Below are 25,014 nucleotides of genomic sequence, written 5' to 3'. Positions count from 1 at the left end.
TTAATATGTTTTTCCTATTGATTTTGCTTTTTCCTCTCCTTCTGGATCATTTTACTACCAGTTTTATGATTTCATTGGTAGATCTGCATAATTTCTTTCTCCCATGTTAATTTTTTCTTGTTTGTGAGATGGAATTGATGCTGCTATTAGGGATCTCTGCTGTTTGTTATCATCACAAACATAAGGATGGCACTAGTATCTTTTTAAAACTTACATTATCATTTACTGTTGCAGTTAATTCTTAGGCATTCTGTGTCAGTGTTGCTGCCCATTGTGAAGCTGATAAAATGCTAACAAAAAGTGGGCCAATTCTAAAGTGCTGAGATCAATATGCAATACTTCTTACATGTTAACCTTTACTATATGGATTTAATATCACATCTGATTTACACCTAATAAAACAAGAGTCTGCCTCTAGAGTCATTCTCTCTCTTTTTTTTTTTTTTTTTTTTTTTTAGGATTGAGCATTTTCTGCTTCAGTTGTTACCATCCATCACACTTTGCTCAAGTAGCAATCCTGTGGCCTCACCCAGCTCCCCTTACCCATGTAATCTGCCTTCAACAAAAAACTTCCTAACTTCGGTTATCTGCCAGCCACGGGCAAAACTGGATCCCTTGTTCTGAACTCTGCTTGCAGTCTCAATGGTTTAAACCTGGAGAAGAATGACCGACCTAAACAGAAGTGCTCTGTGCTTACTGGGTAACCGGTGTGAACATTTGTCACACCATCACTAGACTTTTCTGTAACATCTTAACCAAACTCTTCTACGTTTCTGGCTGTGATCACCAGATTTACTTTGCAACTTCTATGGCTAGATGTGGGCATCCTGCTCTCCTCATTTGTAAGCTCGTGCGACTCTACTAATTCCAGTGGGAACACACAAGAGGTGATTCCATGGCAGGTCTGGCCAGCTGGCCTTACTGCTGGCGTGTATGCTGAGATACTGCAGAAATGTTTTCCTGGAGGTTACTATGTAAGGAGCATATCCTATGTCTGCTTCCTTGGAGACAGTGGTGCAGCTAAATGATGGAATAGGTTTATATCCTATTTCAGATTCTGGGTGTTTTTTAACAGATATTCTGTGTTTTACCTCTTTAGCGCTTTGGTTTGTCTCTTCAGGTTATAATACTTGAATTACTGACTGCATTAAAAAGATATGTATTGATTTTCTTCTATTTGAGTAATAAACACTTAACCCCAAGCCACCCATGCTCTGGCAGCAGTGGCAGGGTACTTCAAAATGGTAACAATAGGTGCATCACAAGATATATTCCTCCCTGATATTCCAGAGCCCTGTCACCCATGTGGAGGATACTTTTGGGCCCTAGAAAAGTACATATCACAAATTCAGGATACCTATATTTTTTCAGAACAGTTTTTCCCACCTACAAATCCCTGTCCATAAATGTGGTACCCACAAAGAAGCAGGTCTCTATCTTCTCCAGATATTGATCTCAAACAATGTGCAGGTGTCACGTGTAGGCAGAAAATTTAGAAGCAAAGGTTGTTTTGCAGCCTGCTGTTACCACATTTTTGTGTCAAGCCACACCCAGCATGGGTGTAGGATGCTGTGGCAGGACGAAGGCCTTGCTGAGATACTCTGCAGAAATGGAGCAGGCCAAAGGAATCATGTTTAACATGCATGTACTCTCATCTATACTCAAATTTCCCTGTCTGGAGAACTAATTTGTTCCATGGCAAAGACTAGATGCAAAATATAGCACATATGCACTGTGGCAACTGGGATTTCAGGACCATGGTTGAAAAAGGGGAGTGCTTTGTCTGGCAGCATAGATATCTCAGTGACTCATGTCTGAGCACCTCATGCATCCTTCCAGGACGGTCCTGCCCGAGATCAGGCAGCACTCAGCAAAGCAGCTGGAGCAAGATCTGTCTTACGCACACCACAGTTGTGGACTTCTCTGCTTGAGATGGAAATTTCCAGGGATTTTACTTAGTGTTTTGAGGGGAATAAAATGCTGCTTCAGGAGTTCCACACTTTTTGTGGTCTTTGACTTACATTTTTTCCATTAATAGAATCACAGAGTCATAAAATAGTTTGGGTTGGAAGGCACCTTCAAAGCTGATCTAGTCCAAACCCCTGCCATGAGCAGGGACATCTTCAACTAGATCAGGTTGCTCAGAGCCCTGTCCAGCCTGGCCTTGGATGTTTCCATGGATGAGGCATCTGCCACCTCTCTGGGCAACCTGTTCCAGTGTTTTACCACCCTCATTGTAAAAAAAATCATCCTTATATTTAGCCTGTATCTTCCATCTTTTAGTTTAAAACCATTACCCCTTGTCCCAGCATAACATTATCATTCAATCGCCATCTTCACTTTTTTTCAGAATGGTACTACCTGTGATTTTCTCCCATGTAGGCCATATACCCCTCTATTGAGGCAAACAACAAGAACAAGTTTATTTCCTAGCATACTCATCTATTATCTTTTCTTCCAGCTTCCTCTGGGCTCTGAATCACACTTGACCACTCGCCCTGTTAGGACTCAAAAAAATCGTGAAGACTTAGTCAGTGCTAAGGTCCAATTATTTTAGTTGTGCTACTGAATAATGCACTGAAAAGCAAGATGCCTGGAGTGCATCAAAGGCCTAGTGAAGGTCTATAGAGACGCCTGTGTTATTTTAGGAAGAAATATGTGCAGCTCAAATAATGTATTACTACTGCATTTAAAGATCTATGACATGAAGAGAACACAGGGTGCTTCTAGTAACAGAAGCTTGAGAGCATCCTTGGCACAAGAATAAAGTAACTAGCTACAAAGTGTATGATATTTCCATTATGAAATATGATAATCAGTTGGAGAAGCACTATAAAACAGATAAGAGACAGGAAAAATGTAGATGGAGATGAATTTTAGTTTTGAGGTGCTGGGCAATGAAGTACCTCCATGAGCTATGCAAGAACCTGTACCCCATGCTGCACTTGGGTCTGCCCTCAGCAGGGAAACCTGGGGGAGGGTCTTGCATTGAGCTGGGCAGCTGGATGAGGTGAAATGTGCATTGTCCCTGCAAGAGAGAGGTTAGAAACAGTTTTGGAGCCACCCACCATGGTGACCATCTGCCCTGGGGATGACAGCAATCTCAGTGGTGCCCTAGGTGGTGAGGGACAGAGGGGGGCATGGAGAAGCAGCTTTGGGAAGGTGGCCACCTCTTCAAATGCAGCTCTGTTAGGCATCTGCAAGTCATGGTAGTAGCTCTTCGGCAGATGGGGTACCAGCACCTGCTGAGCCTGCACAGCATGCAGCTGGATGCTGCAGTGTTCAAGGAGTTTTGAATTCCTCCGTGAAAAAGCAATGTGTGGAACAGCTTCTGCAGGTTTGAATTGGTCCTTGCTTGACAGCCAGGAGTGGCTTATGGTATTCTTTGAGAATGATAAAACCTTTCACAGACCTGTCTCAAGCATGTGGGATATTGCTGTGACCTTGAGGTCTCTGATGTCAAGTATGGGTTCACAGTGTGAGAAAAGAAGTAGGTTTGAGGCAGACCCTTGTGCCTCTTGTTCCCCCAAAGCTTCTCAGAAAGGCAGTGAGGACCAAGCTGCACTTTGAGACCACAGAGACTGACGTTACTTGAGGCAGAGTAATCTTATTTAAGTGGGAGTTAGTGGAGCCCAAGATCCTGATTGTACCATCTCAGTGATGAATTAATTCTTCATGACCACAGGTGAACACGAGAAAAGCACGCAGGGGGCCATGCAAGCCCCGCATGGCCTTTTGGTGAGAGGCAGGAGCCATTTCAAAGTGATAAACAGCTGAACACTGTGCTGGCATTAATGCAGCCGCTAAGAGAATTTCTCTTATGTTAATCTATGAATTTCATAGCCCAACACTCCATTACTTATTTATAGATTTATAGCTCTTTCCCCTCCCTCCCCCTCCAAGCATCTGGCTGCTGTGTATGAAACACACAGTTGCAATTACAAAATGTCTTCTGAAAAACTATCACCACCCCTGTCGCCCACTGCTGCGAGTCGGGGTAGTAGGCAATTACAGACTTTGCACGCTGGTTGTTGGCTTGGCACCTGCAGGCTCAGGAGCACCCGCTGAGCACCCAGGGTGCCACCCAGGGCCCACCCCACACTCTGGCTCAGCTTATGCCAGAGCTGGGACCAGTTGCTGTGCCAGGGCGCAGGGTGGGACCCATGAACAGGGACACTTTCCTCCAGCAGCAGTGACAGCAGTCTCCGTTGCACCTCAGAGGGGTGTAGGTGGCTCTAGTCCTCCCTAGTGTTTATGTCAGTAATAGATCAGTTAATAGATCAGTTAATGGTATCTGCTGCATCATTTTCTCCTGTGAGCAGTATTTTTTGTTGTGCATTGGAGCAACAATCCTACATGTGGAAAACTGTTCTTCTCAGGAACTGTGTTTTGGGCTGTCTCTGGGCTGGGGAAGTATTGCTGTGTGTATTGTGTAGGGTTGTCTTTTAAATGATTTTGTACATATATTTTTATAGTTTTTAATTTTTGCTGTGATTTACATCCAAGCTGTATATTTAACTGACTGCAGGAGTTGGGATCCTCTTCGGAACCATGTGAGAGGAAAGGCAGCCCTGGGAGTGTGGTCCTTATGTGGAGGCTACCTGGCTGCTGACATCTCCAGGTGCAGTCCTAGGACTTCACAGAAATTGGAAAAAAAAAGCATTGCTACTGCTGTGAGAGATTCAATAAGAAAAGCAACGTTCTGAAGATAAATATGTTACATATGCAGTATGAGTTTGGGAGGGTAACTGGTACCTCTAATAACAGCCAGGAGCAAACAGATAGCTGTGAGAGAGTACAGCGCATGCTTGTGTGTACCACAGTAGGTCATGCACATTATGTTTTCTGCCAGACAAGATTTCTCTATATGTTTCAGAGATAGCCCTAAGAAAATTGTTTCTCGGCAGTGAAGATGCAAAGCTCAAAACGCAAAGAATAAAAGTTGCACAGTCACTGGCGGAAGTCAACACTTGCTACCTGTTATCACATTGTGCTTTCTAATATGTCTCTATTATTTCCACACCATGTGCTGTGCTGAAGCGCTGAGATCTTGGTTATAGCAGTTACCTTCGTCATAGCGTTGATGGAGGGTTCAAGGACCTCAAGTGACATTAAGCTGATACCTGGTTCCTCAATACCAATACAGAGGCTTTAGGAGCAGCTGCCTTGTATTATTACATTTTACCTTGCAAGTGCTTCAGCTGGGATGTATTATCCTGCAAAGCTCTTAGTCATTTTAGTACTTCTGCCTCATATGCTTTTGTATTGTCATTGAATATATTTGTGGTGTCTAGGTGTTACTGCTGGTATCTTTGTATTTTCCTGAAGCTGAAGGACGATATCACTTAGCTTTGTAGATATATACATTTTTTTTCTCCCATATGTTTCTAATAAAGAGTTTTAAAAGATATCATGCTTATCTTAAAGATTATAACAGAACTGTTCTGCTGCTATTGACAAAATTGATAAATAATATTCTTCTATGGCTGTGTCAGTACTTCATAATATTTTACAAAGATTCTGTTCTATTTAAGTGAACTTGGTTTTCTGTTGCCCATTAACTTCCCAAGTATTTTTATAAAATTGCTTTACTTACAGAATAATTAAAAGATTATTTTTTAAAAAATGCTGTTTCTAATCCAGGCAGGTTTGCAAGTGTTAGTAGGAAGTTCAATGGCAAGAGCTGAGTCAAATCTGAAATTCTTGATTAGCAGCTTTAATCCTACTCTGAAAAGGACCTACACAGATAGCTCTCTGCACCTGTCAAAACCACTATCATAGTAATAATTTATTTTACCACATTATTCAAGTCCTTTGAATTCAAGCCTTCTGCACAGGAGAGCTGTGTCTCATGCCATGGACCGAGTAGGTGACATAAGCCCATTTTCCTCTAAGGAGGTATTCCAGTAGGAAAAATAATTTATGGGGGAAGACAATAATTTCCTAAGTTTCGATGCTTTTGTTACATGACTGTCATCTTTCAAATTCAAGAGTTCCATCTAGAGGAATCCTATTTCATGAGCCTGGTTTTGCTGGCCTTCTAATGTGTGTCATGTTAGCTGGCTGAAAATAGATGAATTAATTCTTTTTTTCTCAGTTTTCTTTGTTGAATACCTATGAATTTTGTTGCTTCTCCCTGACAGTTTTTGAAACAACATTTTAACATCAGTATTCCCTGCTTGTGCTTAAGATATCTCTACGTTTCTGTTTACCGGGTGTGCTGAAGAGAGAGAAATTCAGTTCGTGTCTGACTGTCACTTATGAATTTGTAGCCCAGAAAGTTACAAGGCTCAGATTTTCCCATCAACAGAAATAAAATATATCCTTAAGCAAAAAAATATTTAGTGTAGCTGAACAGACTCTGGGAATAATAAAACTGTGTAATAATACAAAAAATATTGAATGCAGACATACCCACTAAGAACTAATGTTTCTGGAAATAGAAGTAAATATTTGTTCAGTTTGTTTTAGGAGCCACTGTTTCCAAGTCTGTTTTTCTTACCCCATAGAGAAATCTGGAAAAAAAAAAAATCAAGAAAAATCAAGATGAAATGCAAACACAAGCAATTTACTATTGTCTTTTGGGGTTAGGAATTAATTTTTTTTTTTTTTTTTAATCTTTTATCTTGTAAACCTTTTAGGCCCTTCTGCAGCTCAGATACTCCAGTTTCTCTTTTTTAATATTCTTTGTCATACAGAGATGAAATACCTTGGTAATATTTAATAATGAAGTCTCATATCTAAAACTATACTAGTATGATCACAGAATCGTAGAATGGTTTGGTTTGGAAAGGGACCTTAAACATCATCTAGTTCCAGTTCCCCTGTCACGGCCAGGGAAACCTTCCACTAGGTCACGTTGCTCAAAGCACCATCCAACCTGGGCTTCGACACTTCCAGGGATGGGACAAGCACAACATCTCTAGGCAACCTGTTCCAGTGCATCACCACTCTCATGGTGGGTATTACTGTCTCTCACAGTATCCTCCTGGACAGGCACACAGCACACAGCTGGGTAAACACACAAGGCCGTGGGTGAGCAATTGGCCGACAGGCCGGGCTCAAAGGGTTCTAGTAAATGGGGTAATGTCGGGCTGGCGACCAGTCATTAGTGGGTTCCGCAGGGATCCATCTTAGGGCCAGCACTCTTCAATGTCTTCGTAAATGACTTAGATTCAGGACCTGAGGGATTGCTTAGTAAGTTTGCTGATGATACAAAATTGGGAGGAGCTGTCAACACGCTCGAAGGCAGAGAGGCCCTGCAGAGGGACCTGGACAAATTGGAGAACTGAGCAATTACCAACTGTGTGAAGTTCAACAAGGGCAAGTGCCAGATTTTGCACCCGGGACACGGCAACCCTGGCTGTACATGCAGACTGGGGGACAAGGTGCTGGAAAGCAGCTCTGCAAAGAGGGGTCTGGGGGTTCTGGTCGATGGCAAGTTGAACATGAGCCAGCAGTGTGCCCTGGCAGCCAAGAGGGTTAACTATGTCCTGGGGTACATGCATCACAGCATTGCCAGCTGGGCAAGGGAGGTGATTGTCCCGCTCTGCTCTGCACTGGTGCAGCCTCACCTGGAGCACTGTGTGCAGTTCTGGGCAACACAGGATAAAAAGGACATAAAGCTACTGGAGAGTGTCCAGAGGAGGGCCACAAATTTGGTGAAGGGTTTAGAGAGGAAGCCATATGAGGAGCAGCTAAAGTCACTGGGTCTGTTCAGCCTGGAGGAGACTGAGGGGAGACCTCATGGCGGCTACAGCTTCCTCACAAAGGGAGGAGGAGGGGCAGGCACTGAGCTCTTCTCTTTGGTGACCAGTGACAGAACTCGAGGCAATGTCAGGAAGATGTGCCGGGGGAGATTCAAGTTGGACATTAGGAGAAGGTTCTTCCCCCAGAGGGTGGTGGAACACTGGAACAGGCTCCCCAGGGAGGTGTCACGGCCCCAAGCCTGACAGTGTTCAAGAAGAGACTGGACAGTGCACTCAGGCATGTGGTGTGAATTTTGGGGTTCTCCTATGCAGGGCCAGGAGTTGGACTCAATCTTTGTGCATCCCTTCCAACTCAGGGCATTCTATGATTTTGTGAAGCCAATTTCTAGATATTTATGTGTAAGTGAAACTAGAAGCTTTATGGGAATAGGTTTTCAATAGGTTGTACTAGACAGTGTGTTTTCTGATGTTTTTACTGAATTTAGTTTTCAAATTTCTCTCCATGTAAAAGCACAAGTGGATCTTAGCAGCAGTAAATTAAAATGGTGCTAAGTTTTTGTTTTTCCTGTTTAATTTTAATGTTTTTACACAGTAGTGTATTGCCCTGGCTTGTTTCTCCCCATCTCCAATTGCTGTTGCTCCTGTTTAAATATTTGAAATGACAGTTTCTTCCATGACTTGGATGCATGCCGAGGAGGGCAGCAAAGCTGGGGAAGGGGCTGGAAGGCATGTCCTGTGGGGAGCCGCTGAGGACCCTGGGTCTGTCTGCTTTGGAGAGAAGGAGGCAGAGGGGCAACGTCACTGCTGTCTCCAGGTTCCTGAGGAGGGGAAGTGGAGAGGGAGGTGCTAAGCTCTTCTGCCTGGTCCCCAGTGCCAGGAAACATGGGAATGGCTCTCAGCTGTGTCCATCAGGGGCGGTTCAGCCTTGACATGAGGAAACATTTCTTTATTGAGAGGTGGTCAAACCCTGGAAGAGTCTTCCTGGAGAGGTGGTCGATGCCCCACGTCTGCCAGTGCTGAAGAGGCATTTGGGCAACATCCTTAGTACCATGCTTTAACTTCTGGTGAGTGCTGAAGCAGTCAGGCAGCTGGACTAGGTGATGGTTACAGGGCCCTCAGTCTGAAGCAGGCCATGCTCCTCACCTAAGGGCTTGCGAATCTTTCTGAGGTGAACAATACCTGCTCATTTCCTGTGGATTCTTTTTTCATTCTTGTACTCATTTTTAGAATTACCCTATCAGTTTTTCATGAAAAAACATGCTAAAACAAAAGAGTCTGAGAACAACAGTACTCTAACAAAGAGAAGGTCCATAGGGCTGCTCCTAGGGCTCAGTGTCTGAGACTGGCCTTCCCTGGGACCCCTGCCCACCGCCACCGTCTCCTGCCAAGGGCACAGGGGACGTGTCTCAGCTCAGCCTGGGACCTTGGGTCCCTGCCTGAGCTGAGTTGCAGGTGTGTGTGCCCGTCTCGTCTCGGCCTCTGTCCCTGGCTGGGCCTGGGCCCTGCCCTGCAGAGAGAGGCTCTCCTGGATGGATGGAGCCCTCAGGGCTCTGTAAGAACTTGTCATGCAGAACTCAAGGCATAACACAGCATAACTATTAAATTCTTTTCTATTCTATCCTATGTATTGTATTCTATTCCATGTGCTCACCGTGAGTCAGATAAGGATGGGAATATTATTTACATGAAATGCCAGGGGGTTTTCAGCTCCAGAAACACTTTCAAGGACACAGAACACAAAGGATACGAGTGGAAACAGGATTTGATTATATTTTATTTTATTTTAGGTTATTCTATGTCATCTACTGACTCTGTTTACAGAGCCGATGCTCATGAGCATTAACACAATGCCCATGCGCAGCCAGGAGCAGGCTGATGCATTCTTCAGTTTACCTTGAAGAAACATCCCTTGCAGGCTGGCAAAGGCAAGTTGCAGAACTGCAAGAACAGCAGCAGCAATCTAGGCCAAGCTGTCCCTGTGTCCTGAAGAGGGAGAATGTGAGGAATGAGGATCAGGACAGACCACACACAAAAGAAGATGAGGAAGGAGAAGAAGATGAGGAAGAAGAAGAGGAAGATGAGGAAGAAGAAGAAGAAAAACAAGAAGAAGAAGATAAGGAAGAAGAAGAGCTGCGTGATACTGTGAGGTATTTTCCAAAGTATGGCAGATAGTGATGACAAACAGAGTTTTTCCCCTTTGAAAACTTTCTTGGTTCCTATGCTACTTGGCTAGGGCTGCATGAAAAGCGCTCTTGTTCCTGCGCGGTGCTTGGGTTGCATGCAGGGAGAGCTGAAAAGTGGGAGATCCAGATGGTGCAGCAAGCTGGGAGCCCTTCCAAGCACAGGCTGTTTTGCAGCAGCCAGAACCCCTGGGGGAATGGAATCCAGGGAAGAGAAGAGCTGGCTCCTGCTGCAAAGTTGCTCTGGGCAAGAAAGCCTGAGAGAGCTCAGGCTGAGGGCTGTGCTCAGTGCTGTGGAGGACAAGAAGGAATTCCTAGGAGAACATTTGGGACCCACCCTGGGACTCCAAGAAGCTTCCTCCTCCCAGCTGCAGGGCACGAGAGACCATCTTCCTGGTGCTTTAGCAGCAGGCAGGAACCAAGCCAAAAGGGCTCAGAGGAGCTCTGAAAAGTGGTCATGCTCAATGCTGCAGAGGAAGGCAAAAAACCCCCGGGGACCAGTGCCAATCTGCCCCGGGGGAAAATTCCTTCCTGACCCCAATGCTGGCGATCGGCTGTTCCCTGAGCATGTGAGCCAGACCTGGCTCCTTGTCCCATAGGCCGGTCATGCCTCCCAGGAGCTGCCCAAGCCCTATGATCACTAAACCGGGAGTCATCTCATGGGCTTCTGAGAGTGCCCAGATGACTATGGCCAGATTGAACTTGAGGGCAAGAATCCTTCCTGTGCCTGTCAGGACAGCAGGGGCTGCTTCAAACCACTGGGAACCCTGGCAACGTCTGTGTATCCTATTGCTTACCACTGCTGCCCCTGGCTCTGAAGGGGATGAAGACAGTGAGCTCCGCAGTGCTCCTCCAGAAGTCATTCCCTTGGTCTTACCACTTCTGTCCAGCTGAAAAGACCTGATAGCCTTGGGTACTTCTAGGGCTTGGTGGTTCTTCTGATCTCCTGAGGGGTATGCATCTGTTCGCTGAACAGCGAAGTAGGATTTCTATCCATCAGGTGCATTTTGAACTTAATCCTTTGCCATTCCGATTGTTTGTAGGCAGTTTGTAGGTTGCTGAAGGTTTGTGAATCGAGGTTGTTTGTTTAGGGCTTCTTGTTTCAGCCTTGTTTGGTTGGGGTTAGTTGTTTCAGGTTGTTTAGTTTAGGGTGGTTGGTGGAGGCTATTTTGGTTTAGATTTATGTTGTTTGTTCTAGGCTGGCTTAGGTAATTTGGTTTAGGTTGGTTGAGGCTGGTTGGTTGGTTGAGGTTGGTTGGCTGGTTGAGGCTGGTTGTTTACAGCTGGTTGTATTTGGTTGCTTTTTTTACACTGAATTAGGTTCTAATTAGGTTGTTGGTAGATTCTTTCTTTCTACCTTGTTTGAAGCTTGTTGTTTTGAAGGTTGGTTGAAGTTGGTTGCTTTGGCTGGGTTTCCATGAGTTCTTTACATTAGTTGTTTTATGATTCATTTCTGTGGTTGGTTTTTGATGCTGTACAAGGTTGTTTCTAGGTTCTTTGTAGGTTCTTTGTAGGTTGTGTGCTTGTAAGGCATTTAAACCTTGTTGGTTTAGGCTGTTGAAGGCTGGATAAGTTTGGTTTAGATTGGTGGTCTAACGTTACTTGTTTTAGGTTTCTGTTTTAGCTTGGTTTAGGTTAGTTATTTCAAGTTGGTTGTTGTAGGTTGTTTGATGTCATTTTGTGAAAGTTGATTTGTGTTGTTTGTTTTAGGTGTGTTGGTTTTCCTCGTTTCTGTTAGGCTGTTTGGTTGATGTTTTTTCAGAAAGGTTCTTTGGGGTAGGTTGTCTTAGTCTGGTTTAGATTTTCGACTGAGGTATCTTGGTTCAGGTTGTTTAGGTGGTTTTAGTTTTTTTTGAGGAAGGTTGTTTGAGGGTGTTTGTTAGAGGCTGTTTCTTGGAGGCTGATTGTTTAAGGTTGGTTCTTTTAGGTTGATTCTTTTAGGTGACATGTTTTAAGCTCTTTTTGTTCAGGATGGGTGTTTTTTGTTTGTTTTAGGTTGGTTTAGGTCATTTGGTTGAGCTTCTTTGCTTTAGTGTGCTTTAGGTCATTGGATTAAGGTTATTTAGATTATTTTAGGTTGGAGGTTTTAGAAGGAGGTTTGCTTTATGTCATTTGGGTGGGTGTGTTTCTGTTGAGCTAGGTTTAGGTTGGTTGGATTAGGTTGTTTGAGTTGTTTTTAGGTCAGTTGGTTTGAGTTGTTGCTTTAGCTGGGTTTCTGTTGTTTGAGGGTGTTTTTTTGAGGCTGGTTGTTTGAGGAAGGTTGCTTGCAGTCTGTCTCTTTGTAGGCCATTGAAGCTTGGTTGTGTGGGGTTGTTGAAGTTGGGTTTTGGTTGGTTGTCTTATGCTGCTGGATTTAGGTTTGTTGGTTTAGGTTTGTTGAGGTTGGTTAGTGGGTGGCTTGAGGTTGTTTGGTGTCATTTTAAAGCTGAGTTCTATTGTTTGGTTTAGGTGTTTTGGTAGTTCTTGGTTTTTTGAGGTTGTTTGGTGGATATTGTTTCAGGAAGGTTCTTTACGGTTGGCTACTAGAGTTTGGTTTAGGTTTTTGGTCTAGGTGTCTTCTTTCAGGTTCTTTATGGTTGGCTACTAGAGTTTGGTTTAGGTTTTTTAGGTTTAGGTCTTCTTTCAGGTTCTTTAGGTTGGCTTAGGTGGTTTGAGGCTGGCTGTTTGAGGCTGGTTGGCTGAAGCTGGTTGCTTGAGATTTGTTGCTTGGTTGGGTTTGGTTGTTTACAGTTGTTTGGGTTTGGTTGGTTTTTTGATGAGGTTCTGTGTAGTTCTTTGTAGCTTGTTTCTATCTTCTATGTTCCTCCCCTCTTTTTCTTTTTGTGTAGCTTGTTTGCTTTACCTTGTTTTTTGAATCTTGTTTGTTTAAATGTTGGTTTAAGTTGGTTGTTTTAGCTCTGTTTCCATTAGTTGTTTTACGGTTGATTTGTGCGGTTGGTGGTTTGATGCTGTGTGAGGTTGTGTCTAGGTTATTTCTAGGTTCTTTGTAGGTTGTGTGTTCGTAAGGCATTTAAACCTTGTTGGTTTAGGTTGTTTTAAGGTTGAATGAGTTTGGTATAGGTTGGTGGTCTTAAATTACTTGGTTTAGGTTTCTGTTTCAGCTTGGTTTAGGTTGTTTGATGTCATTTTGTGAAAGTTGATTTGTGTTGTTTGTTTTAGGCGGGTTGGTTTTCCTCGTTTCTGTTACGCTGTTTGGTTGATGTTTTTTCAGAGAGGTTCTTTGGTGGGAGGTTGTCTTAGTTTGCTTTAGATTTTTGGTTGAAGTTGAGGTATCTTGGTTCAGGGTGTTTAGGTGGTTTTAGGTTTTTTTTGAGGAAGGTTGTTTTGAGGGTGTTAGAGGCTGGTTCTTGAAGGCTGAGTGGTTAGGGTTGGCTGGTTTGGATTGGTTGGTTGAGGTGATTTTTGGTTGAGGTTATTTAGTTGGTTGGTTTAGGCTGGTATTTTAGGTTGATTGTTTTAGGTGGGATGTTTTATGCTGTTTTTTGTTTAGGATGTTTTCTCCTTTTTTGCTGTTGTTTTAGGTTGGTTTAGGTCGTTTGGTTGAGCTTGTTTGCTTTATCGTGGTTTAGGTCACTGGATATAGGTTATTTAGATTATTTTAGGTTGGATGTTTTAGATTGGTTCTTTTAGGTTGGTGGTTTCAGTAGGCTAGTGTATGAATGTGGTTTTGGGCACATTTGTCGAAGTAGGTTGGCAAAATGTGCCAAAGAAGTCGTGGTAAGGGGCCTCATTTCTGAGAGTGCACCTTGAGGGCAAGAATCTTTCCCATCCCTGCCAGGACAGCGGTGGCTGCTCCAAAGCACTGGGACCCCTGGCAGCATCTCTGCATCCTATTTTGTACCGCTGCTGTCTCTGGCTCTGCAGGGGATGAAGACAGCGAGCTCTGCAGTGCTCCTCCAGATGTCATTCCCTTGGTCTTACCACTTCTGTCCAGCTGACAAGGGTTTCCATCCAAAAGATAAGCCTTGCAGCAGAGAACTTCCAGCAGCCTTGTCCAGCCTCCAGTCTTCTCCCTCAGCCCCCACCAAGGAATTCCACCAGCTCTTCAAGGGCTTCCTCTGGGATGTGTGCGGGCTGCCCCTGGGCCAGCTCTGGCAGTGGACACGGGAGGCTGCTCCCTCTTATCCTGCCCGGGGCATTGTGACCGCTGTGTTGCCGGGTGCTGGCATTGTGACGTGGTGGTGACGGGGCCCCTGTGTGCAGCCCCACCCACAGCCCCACCCGCAGCAGCCCTGCCTGCCAGCCCTCCGCCCAGCACCCTATGGAGGAAGCCTTTAGGGTGCTGCCCCGAGGCAGTTCCTGTGCCCAGGTGGACCAGGGGCTGTCCCTGCTGTTTGGTGGCCCTGCACTGGGCACAGCTGCTGGGTAGCCCTGACACCTCCTTTTCCGATCCGATTGTTTGTGCACTGATTGTAGGTAGTTGGAGGTTTGTTGTTGAATGTTCAATGTTCAAGGTTGTTTGTTTAGGGTTTCTTATTTCAGGCTTGTTTGTTTGAGGTAGGTTGTTTCAAGTTATTTGGTTTAGGTTTCTTTGTGGAGGCTGTTTTTCTTTAGGATGGGTGAGGTTGTTTGTTCCAGGCTGGTTTAGGTTGGTTGAGGCCTGTTGTTTGAGGTTGGTTGGTTGGTTGAGGCTGGTTGTTTACAGTTGGTTGTTTTCAGTTGCTTTTTTTATACTGAATTAGGTTCTAATTAGGTTGTTTGTAGATTCTTTGTTTGTAGGTTGTTTGTAGGTTGTTTGTTTCTACCTTGTTAGGAGCTTGTTGTTGTTTTGAGTGGTGGTTGAAGTTGGTTGCTTTAGCCAGGTTTCTGTGAGTTGTTTTAGAGTGTTTTGTTGAGTCTGGTTGTTTGTTTGAGGTAGGTTTTTTGCAGGTTGTGTGTTCGTAGGCCATTTAAGCTTGATGGGTTTGGGGCTGTTGAAGTTGGGTTTTGGTTCATTGTCTTCGGTTGGTCGTTTTAGGTTTGTTGGTTTAGCTTGGTTGAGGTTGGTTATTTGGTGATTTGAGGTTGTTTGGTGTCATTTTCAGGTTGATTTCTGTTTTAGGAAGCCTAGGTGGCTGTCTCTGCTGTTTGTTGGCCATGCAGTGGCCAGAGCTGCTGCATTTTTCTGACGCCTCCTTTTCCATTTAGTTTCCCAGGACAAACCTCATGCATTTACTCTTGTCTGGGGTTTTGGCAGAAAGAAGTCCTGCAAGCCAGAGACTAACGATATTAGCTCTGCCCCGTGTGCACTAGAGGGTTACCTTTTGCTACCTAGTTATCTGAGTGTGAGGTACGCCAGTGCAGGAACAGTACCTTTCCATTTTTGGAGACTGAAATTGTAAGGGATGATTCTTCTGCAGAGGGATCTGAACAGTTCGAGAACTGGGCAGTCACCAGTCGCATGAAGTTCAACAAGAGCAAGCACCAGATTTTGTGCCTGGGACATGGCGACCCTGGATGTACATCCAGACTGGGGGATGAAATGCTGGAGAGCAGCTCTGCAGAAAGAGACTGGGGGGTTTTGGTGGACAGCAAGTTGAACGTGAGCCAGCAGTGTGCCCTGGCAGCCAAGAGGGGCAACCGTGTCCTGGGTGCATCCAGCACAGCATTGCCAGCCGGGCGAGGGAGGTGATTGTCCTGCTCTGCTCTGCACTGGTGCAGCCTCACCTGGAGCTCATGGTGGCTACAGCTTCCTCACCAGGGGAGGAGGAGGGGCAGGCACTGATCTCTTCTCTCTGGTGACCAATGACAGAACCCGAGGGAATGTCAGGAAGATGTACCAGGGGAAGTTTAGGTTGGAGGTTAGGAAAAGGTTCTTCCCCCAGAGGGTGGTGGAGCACTGGAACAGGCTCCCCAGGGAGGTGTCACGGCCCCAAGCCTGACAGTGTTCAAGAAGAGACTGGACAATGCCCTCAGACACATGGTGTGAACTGTGGGGTTGTCCTGTGCAGGGACAGGAGTTGGACTCGATGATCCTTGTGGGTCCCTTCCAACTCAGGACATTCTATGATTCTATGAAAATATATATCCATGCTAAGAGTGTAACAGTTTTCCTATGCTTTAGGAGCTTTGCTGGTGTAGCCATATTGGCAAAGCCTTCATGCTTAAATTCTGATCAATTTTTAAAGAAAACCCTTTGATATTTCCCTAAAAAATAACTATAGCAAAGGTGTAGTGATTCTGGGTGCTACATTAGAAAACAGAGGGCAGGGCAGCAAGGTTGAGATTGTAAAAGCGAGTCAGCCGTGCTATGTCTGTGTGGCTCAGTAAAGGAAAAATAAGGGGTCACTGCAGCTGAGTTATGTGGAATAGCCTGCATTTATAATGCTTAGATCTAGTCCCTTAGTAGCAGATCTGTGATAGAAATATCTGATTGAAACAGTCCAAAACAGAACTTGCAAGGCAATGACCTAAGAGTTAACTAGTATGAATAATCAGAAGGTCAGTGATTGCACCAGATTCTTGGTTAGCTTTTACTTAGAAGTAATGATTTCCTTTTAATGACATGGCTCACATGTAAAGTGCATTTCTCCACTTTGTGATATTTTTTTTTCTCTCAAGCTCAAGGTAGCATGAATTAATTTTTACCTAATTTTACCCAATTAATTAGAAACCATATCATATTTCTGATTTTCAGCCAAGGCTGATTTCAATTTTGATTACGTTGTACAAAAAATAGAACTTCTTTACAGTGTTGTCTTTCGTTTCCTTTTCTGCCAACATTTTCTGAATTTTTTAAATGTCATTATGAAGACAAATTAAGGTCGATTTCATAACCTCAGGTTTAAATTTGTTTGTGTTTTTAATGAAGCCACATTGTGGTGTGCAATCACAAGTTACTTTATCTAATCCGACACCTGCCACATTGTTTCTGTCAATGTTAACTTTAGAGTTTATTGTAATTGTTGTCAGCTTCCTCCCTCTTTATTTTGTAACTACCTTTGCAGTTAGGTAATTTTCGGGAATTTAGCAGAGGCAAAATGTAAGTTTTCATTATTTTTAGTTGTATATTATACTGTTTAACCACTGAAGTGTCTAAGAGCAGACAAAGTCTTCCTTGGCCTTTTTTGATTTAAAGTTCCTTTCAGCTTGCCAGTGTAAGGTGGAGTCCTTCTGAAAAGAATTTCATCGCACGGACTACAGGACTGTTTTTCTTGGTTGCCTTTCAAAACCTCATCAAGAAATATTTCACAGCTCCCTCTGGGTCTGCAGGTTGCAGGCTGAAAAACACATCTCAGGTACCAGTGAGGAGACCTGGTGACTACAACAAATTTTGAGTGGCAGATGATTTACCTTGACTGGTGAGATTTCTGAAGTAGACATCTCAGTTAGGTATGCCAAGGTAGGTGGAATGGGTATGGAATAAAATATGGAAGTAGAAAGTTGAAGGAATTGTTTATAGTCTTTTGAGTCAATACTGGTGGAAATAGTATCTCCTTAATATTTCACTTGAAACAGAAGAAACAAACTCTTGAGAAGGTGATCATCAAGAAAATGTCAGCATTGGCAATCATTAATTTAAAAGAATAGGACCTTCCAGTCTTCACCAGGACCATGATCTGATGCTGTAGTCTTGTAGTTAAATGCTACTCTGTACAATCTGCACTGAAACCCAAGGAATATGTTCTCGTTTGCTCTTCATTGTGTTGTTGAGGTGGTGAAATTATGGTTTAGTGCCAGCAGAAGGCCAAATTAATGGATATGTCCAAATGTATTCAGAAATAAGTTGCTTAGTGAGGGTCGTCTATTTATTTGCACATATATTTGGTGTACTCACTAAGCAAAATTTCACCTCACAAGTCGTAATATTTGCACAGTGTAATTTCAGAAAAGGCTGTGATCCATAAAGAACTTCCCAAACAAGACAACAGTAAAGTACATTTAATTGGAAGAATTTGTTGTTTTTCAAAACAATGAGGCTGTTTAATAAAGGTGAAACAAGTACTAAAATCCAGAAAGCAGGCAGTGCAAAGTCTACAACACCCTTAGTTTTACCCCTGTGTCCATACATGCTCACCATCCGTCAGCTGAAGTTCCTAACTAGCTGTCGCATGAAACGTCACTCCATGGTACTTGCATTTGCTTTTTGCATTATGATATTTGCACTGAAACTTACTGTCCATTGATTAAGTTGTGATCTAGACTGGTAACGACTCCAACCCAGAGAAACATTTAAGTATACTTTAACAAATTTAAGCATAATTTAAGTGCTCGGTTGTTTGGGACCCAGGAACTGATCTTTGAATTTCCCAGGCCCTTGACTCATTATAGAGAAGCCCAGTTTTCCTAAGGCAGTAAATAGCTGATTGATGCAAAGTGCAGACTACCCTCATCTGAACTGCAGAGAAACTTCAGGAAGATGGACAGATGCTTCCATAAATAGAGAGCGGAAAATGTCTAAGTTCCTGATGGAAAGTGTATAATTTAATCAAGGTGGAAACATTGCATGGCAATGTGCTGGTTTCAATATATTTTTTTTTTTTAGAAAATAAAATCAACAGTTCAAGTATTTTCACTGCTGAGTCTTGGAGTCTTGATGTTTAAAGTTTTTCCATGAACACACATACAGAATCAGGCATTTGAATCAGCTGTCATTTAATCAGCTGGCATTTAAAGGAGAATGGATGAATTAGTAGAGGCTACCCAATATAATTTATAACAAATTCCCTTCCTGAGAAAGCAGCAGAATTTTAAAGACCACTTGAGTGTAATCATTGGCAACATCTGCCAAGAATAATCATAAAAGGAGGTAGGCTAGAGGTGGATTTCAGGATGATCTTTGGAGTCCGAGGACTTCACATTCCATTAGAGAGATATAAGGGCAGAGATAGGGGACTTTTATATAAATTTGATTAATATAAGTCCTCAGACATACATAATGTACCTCCAGCCATCAAAGTATGATAGAATTAGAAATAAGATGGGTGATGTTTGTATACCCTTTTCCTAAACTTTTCATGGGGTTATACCAAGTACAGAGATCATTTTGGTAACAAATCCTCTCCAGGGGTCTTCGCAAGAAATATCCCATGTCTTCATTGTCAGCGTGGCCCGTGAGAAAACTTCTGTTCAATTTTGTCTATTTTGGACTATGAGTGGGCAAAACCTTTGGTATGAAAGCTTACAAATTGCTGGTTTTGTGTTCTGTAAAAGCAGCTCCTCCTAAAACCTGCAAATTCCAAATATTTTCCTCTGTTTGGGAACTACTCATGGAGCAGTGCAGAGAAAAATGTGCTGAAGCATTCTAATGTAATGAACTTTAAAACAAAAATTATTATGGAACCTTAAATAATGGGTCACTACTGTGATTGTACTATTATTTACTTACAGATCAGATGACTGTTTATTTTTGCCTTAGCTTAGTGTGGCTCTCCTTAGCTACAAAAGCAAAATATTGATGAGTCAGGCAGCTAAAACAAGATGCAGAATGTAGGATGCTTCAAATAATGCCAAACATTTTACCTAACATCTATCTAATTAGGAATTAGTTCCCTACTTAGGAGCAGACAACAGTTGTCTCCAGAAGTAAAGTACCTTTTCTTTCATCAGTTTTATCTACATAGGCTGGATCTGGATCCTGACCATGTAAATTTGTTTTCTGTCACAGTAGGTATAGTTATACATGTTGTATAATTATACAGTATATGTACCTAGGTACATTTCTTGTATTTTAATCTAACTAATTTTGAACTCCCAGTTATTTCCTTATCTCTTTAGAGCAAAAAACAGTAAGGAGCTTCATCTTAAAGGTTTAAACAGACCTTAGAACACGGATAGAAGACATCCATTTTAACTTTTTATGCATTTGGCTGTGTTTAAACTTCATACATAAGCTGATAGGATTACAGATGAACATGCACCAGCCAGAAAGTTGCAGACAACCAAATAAAACTCCCCTGAGGTAACCCTGATGTCGTACAGCAGTGTATTTCAGATGGAGAGACTGCCAGAGCAGAAGGATGATCTAGACTGGCTGGGAACTCCGTGAAACTACCCAGAGAAGACCTTCACCTCCAGATTTGAAACCAGGGACTGGTGCCTGTGCTTGCCTGACCCCTGCTAGCAGAGGGAGTTGGGATCCTGCATTTACCGTGAGGTGTTCAATAGCATAGCCAGGGGTCATTTTTTCTCCCCTCTGACACACATTGTGGAGGCTTTAGCACTCTTGGAAGAGGTTTTGCGCTCAAAGGCAGAGAGGTAGGTACATTCAACAAAAATGCCTTCACAGGCCTGAGAAACTTCAGTGTTTATCCTCTGTGTTTTGACATTAAGTACTTCACCTTATTTGTTTTGCCAGCTGCCTTGGAGAGATGTGTTTCTGTAATGGCTCATCCTGTAAGTTAAATGGCAACAGTTGGCTGGTTCTTTGTGGTAAGAGTTGCTTTGCATTGATACACATTGAAAGGTCATTAACATCCAAATGGCAGTAGGTGAAAAGCTCACTGGCACAAAATGTACTATATTTTGACATCATTGATTACTCATTAGCAATTTTCAAAGGTGGGCTTTTCAAAATAGAGCTGTCCTTTGAAAAAGTAGCCAGGCCAGAGTATCTCTGAATATGTTGTTACAGGTTTTTGTCTTCTTGTCACTGTGTTTGAACAAGTATCTCATCTTGTCCTGGCACCACAGGTTACTCGTTGCAGCTGTAATAGCAGAAGCTGATCCCTGTTTTGCTCTTTGAAAATGTGCATGCTCAATGCAAGTATTAAGAGCTTCATTCCTCTCCCAAAACATGTAGGAAAATCACTTTTTTTTTTTTTCCTGGTAGTCTTTTCTACTTTTATTTTTATCTTCTCTAGGGTATTTTAAAAAGTAATCCCAAAGATACTCAAAGCTAACGACAGTGAAAAGGAGCACAATGCCACTAAAGCTTTAGGTGTTCCATGCCAGGTCCTCGTGGCATTAACTAATGAAGCCCCGCAGCACTTCCAGAATGCAGCTTGCACTAAACATTTTGTTATCTGGACCCCATCATATGTAATAAAAATCAGCACACAGAAATTCAAATTAACTGGACAGTTGATATCCTGTACAGGGCAAGCCAGCTGGTGACTGGGCACCGGGATGAAAGTGTAGGAACTAGGGATCTGACTTCAGGTCCGTGTGAGAGTTGTTACAGCTTTTCTATGGTTCCTATTGCCTGAAGTGCTTCTGAGCACGCATATGCATGCCAGAGCAAAACATGGACATGCACCAACCCCTCATGCATTTCTGTCAGTTATAGAAAAGTCCAGGCCTGGGAGGCTGAGCAGGGTCGTGGTGTGCTGTGGTTAAGCAAAGAATGAATACTACAGGGCTCATATCCTGGGCTATGTCAGTAGCACCCAGCTAGTAAGTCCAGACAAAGCTAATTATTGTAGGACAAGTCGTTTTTCCTCTAGTTTTTCTTCCCTTTTTTAATCACCTTGCATTTTTATTTTAATCTCTGGAGGACAGGAAGAACAAGTGTTGCTTAACAGTGTGGACAAAAGTTTAGTGCGACTTTAGTTGTTGCAAAGCCGGGAGTGACTTGATAGAACTTCCCAAGAAACAATCACTATGATCTTAAGGCAAGACTAGTCCATATCCACTATAAATTCTACTCTGCCACATGCCTTAGATATATTAAATATACCTTAGAGATGCTCAAACAGTGTATTAGCACCGTGCCTTCCTTGTATACATCAATATGTAAGCCAACTAAACGAGTTCCTGAGTTACCATGGAGCCAAACTTCACAGATCTTGGGAGACAGTGAAAACTAATAAAACAGAATGAGAGAATAACTCCCTGGGAGCTGGATTTACAAAGCCCAAATAGCTGAACACCGCATCAAATATATGTCTGCCCCTTTCTTAAAAGATAACAGATGTGGATGAAATTTGCTGGTCAGATTCCATTGTTGGGCACGTCCATGATGTACAGCTGGGGTGTTTTTTTCAGACAAAATACAGCCTAGCATTTCCCCTGAGGTGAATTTCTTAAGCCTCTGTGTCTCTGTTGGACTCTGCTAGAACCTCTCAACTTCAACACACTTAGCTTTTTCCTTTCATCCCAGCAAGCACTGCCCCCAGGGTTTATCATCAGGGGCAGTGCTATTACAAAAAAAATTTGAGCACCCACCATCCTCTTGGGCAACTGCAGTGCAAGAGAAAGGAAAGAGTGTTCATTTCTTCCTGAGCAGCTCAGGAAATGCAAGCAGCCTTAAGAAAGGATGGAATTAATTTTTCTAAATGCAGATACTTTCATGTGAGCAAGAGGTCCAAGTCACTGGAGAGAAATGTCTGCTTTTAAACTTCTATTTTTGCCTGAGATGAACAACAGCATAGACCCCCCCATCGTTGTATTGATTAGATTTCAATCGATTATCAGACCTCCAGATACTGCTCTGCTGGAAGCATCAATGCTGCAGAGGTACCACATGCAGCATGCTCTTCCCCAGCAGCCTCTGGACAGCCTGTCTGGTTGCACTGGTACATGAACATCCAGGACAAATTCTTGTTCTTATTACCTCTTCTCCTGAAACCAGTTAATTTTGCTCCTCAAAATCTGAATCTGGGAATGGAAGATAAAACTCAAAGCATGGGAGTGGGGACTGGGAGATCTCTGGAGACAAGAATGTTTCATTCTCTCTTCACAGAAGTAGAATATAGTAAAGTTTTTATTTTTCTATTTCTTATGGGCATTTACTAAATGACTGGGTAGATTAATTTGTTTTCCAATCTAAGCAGCTTTGTTACTAAATTTAACGTGGAATCCTGTGTGTGTTGGGAAAAAGTCAGCTGTAGTCCCATGGATTTTCTCAAAACATCTTAAAAAACCTACAAGCAAATTCAACAGAAATGTGTCCAATTTTTAGTGAGGCTAGAAACTATTTAATAATCTCAAATAGATACTATGAATGCTTGTCCCTGTGGGTAAGGTCTTGCAGGAGAAGTAACCAGCTAATCAGCTATTAATCACTTCTTTCCTGTGAATAGAAAAATCTGAAATACTGAAATCTTCAAACCCTGCAGTGGCTCACATCAAGCTTCTGGTTAAAATACTGTCTGTGTTGGATTCTTTGGTTGTATGCAAAGGTGACACCAGAAACAGCCAATACTCTACAAGAAAGTTGTTGGTCTATTTGGCCAATGGCTGTTTTCTTTAGGCAAATAGATTGTTGCCTGAAGAGGGGAATAGGACACTGGGGCTGTTCAGCTGTGACCTTCTCCCTTCCCTTCAGGAGCTTTTCTGCTGGAGGACTGTAGGTGGGAGTGGGGGAGCTGCTTTTTGTGGCTGCTTGTCCTCACCTTCTCCAGAAGCAGTAACTGCAACTTGCATTGCAGGGAGCAGGATTGGGTCATTCCTGTGTCAGAAAATACAGCTATTGAGTATTTGAGCACTCTTCCACTTCTGTGACTCATGAGCCACCTCAGAAGGATGCGTGCCACAGAAGGCAGTGTCTGGCCAAGGCCCATGAAAGCAAGGAAATCAGGTAGGACTTACCTGCTTGTGATTTTGGACTCCAGAAAATCTTATGAAAACCACTAGGCACCGAGTCTTCTTACTGTTCAAACAATAAGGGATGGCAAGAGTGTGTCTGGACACTGGGATGCATGGTTATGCCATACATGTGAGTTCGTGGTCTATCACTTCCCTACTGTAGGAAAACCCTGCAAATAAGGTGATCTTACCTTGGTGTGTTTCGTTGCCCTGCCAGCCACAAGGAATGTTTGAAAATGGAACAGAAAAGGATGTGGTTTTTTTTTGTTTTGGTAATAAAGACACAAAGTTAAGCTATTTATTTGAAACAAACAAACAAACAAACAAGATAAACATAGGCACCTCAAGAACTTTTTTCTCTGGGATCTGCATGAGAAACTTGTTCCCAGTAAGGCTTATGTCTCAGATCATCTGGCCTTTTTATGAGAAAAGGGAAAAATACCTAAGTAAAGGCTATGACACTTGGTAACTTCTCATGTACTGGCTCGTCCTAAAAACCCATGAAGGCTGTCTGGCTATCTTGGGAAGCATCTAACCCCTCATTACTCTGAAAAGTAATCCTTCAAGACTCACTTAAACCAGTGAACTGGGGGATTATATTCATTGTAGTAGGGAAGTTCTGCTTGCAGCAGATCAATCTTCTGATAGCTGGCAGGACCCTGCGACAAGGAGGAGGAGGAGGGAAGAACATGATGCTATTTTTGAACTTCATAAAGCTTCCCCATAATCCATCTTGAAAATTGGTGGATCATGAGGGATATCAGTTAATTTAGCTAGAGTTCAGCTGAGTTTGTTTTTCCTAGAGAAGAATTTTTACTGCTTCCATTAGGGATTTTAAAATTATTTTCAGCAAAGAAGATCGTGGAGGTTCCCGGCCCCTTCTTGAGACTTGAGAGCTTGTACTGTGCAAAGAAACAGCAAAATTCACTTCACCTGGAACAATTTGGAGACTATAAACAAGTACAAAAACCAGCAAACACATTCAGCAAACAGGCTGGGGAAGCATAAAATAACAGCCAGACAGTTATGACCAGCATGAGATTATTATGATCAACAATCTAAATTATTATTGTACATCCTTAAGTAGCCTATTCTGGCAGATCCATAATGCATGTAACACATTGTACCTTCTGCTGCTCCATATCTTTATAATTGGTTGCCTGTAATTTCTGTCTTCATCACAGTATTTGATGTTTGGTGCATTCTTGATTGTTTCTTCTGCTGAAGGTAGTCAACAGATAAAATTTACATTCACAGCACCTGCAGTTGCCTAGGTTCTGCAGAATTTTTAAGTTTCAGTAGCTGGAAAACAGTCTTGATTTAAGTTTAAAATAAGTAAGATACAATTAAAATAATTTAATTCACCATCAAAAAGCTTAACTTAAAAGAAAATAAAGTGCACTCTAAGATATATTGTCACCTCATAGTCCGTTTGCTATAATTTGAGCATTTTTATCAGCAGAGAATCTTACCAAAGGCTTCATGAACACAAGATATCATTAAAAATAAAACATCAAAGCATGCAAACAAATCCTGCTAACAAACTCTAGCAGAATGGCATTGTTTTATAATTAAATATGAAGCCAACTCAAACAAACATTTGGGAACACTGAAGTGGGATCCCACTGTAACTTTTGGTGGAATGTGCTATATATATTGTGAAGACATCTTTGTCTTTG

General features: G+C 42.7%; 1 long non-coding RNA gene across 2 annotated transcripts in view; it reads left to right on the top strand.

The window, feature by feature from the left end:
- The window catches only part of LOC110358189 (uncharacterized), a 73,980-nt gene that overhangs the window by 37,735 nt on the left and 11,231 nt on the right, over positions 1–25,014 (top strand). For both annotated transcript variants that reach the window (XR_002412358.2, XR_002412359.2), the window contains exon 3: positions 459–23,327. This is a non-coding gene — a long non-coding RNA (uncharacterized LOC110358189). The remainder of the gene's footprint in view (positions 1–458; positions 23,328–25,014) is intronic.

Source organism: Columba livia, chromosome 1, assembly GCF_036013475.1.
Source record: "Columba livia isolate bColLiv1 breed racing homer chromosome 1, bColLiv1.pat.W.v2, whole genome shotgun sequence".
Classification (NCBI taxonomy): domain Eukaryota; kingdom Metazoa; phylum Chordata; class Aves; order Columbiformes; family Columbidae; genus Columba; species Columba livia.
This window is presented reverse-complemented; position numbering and strand designations above follow the sequence as displayed.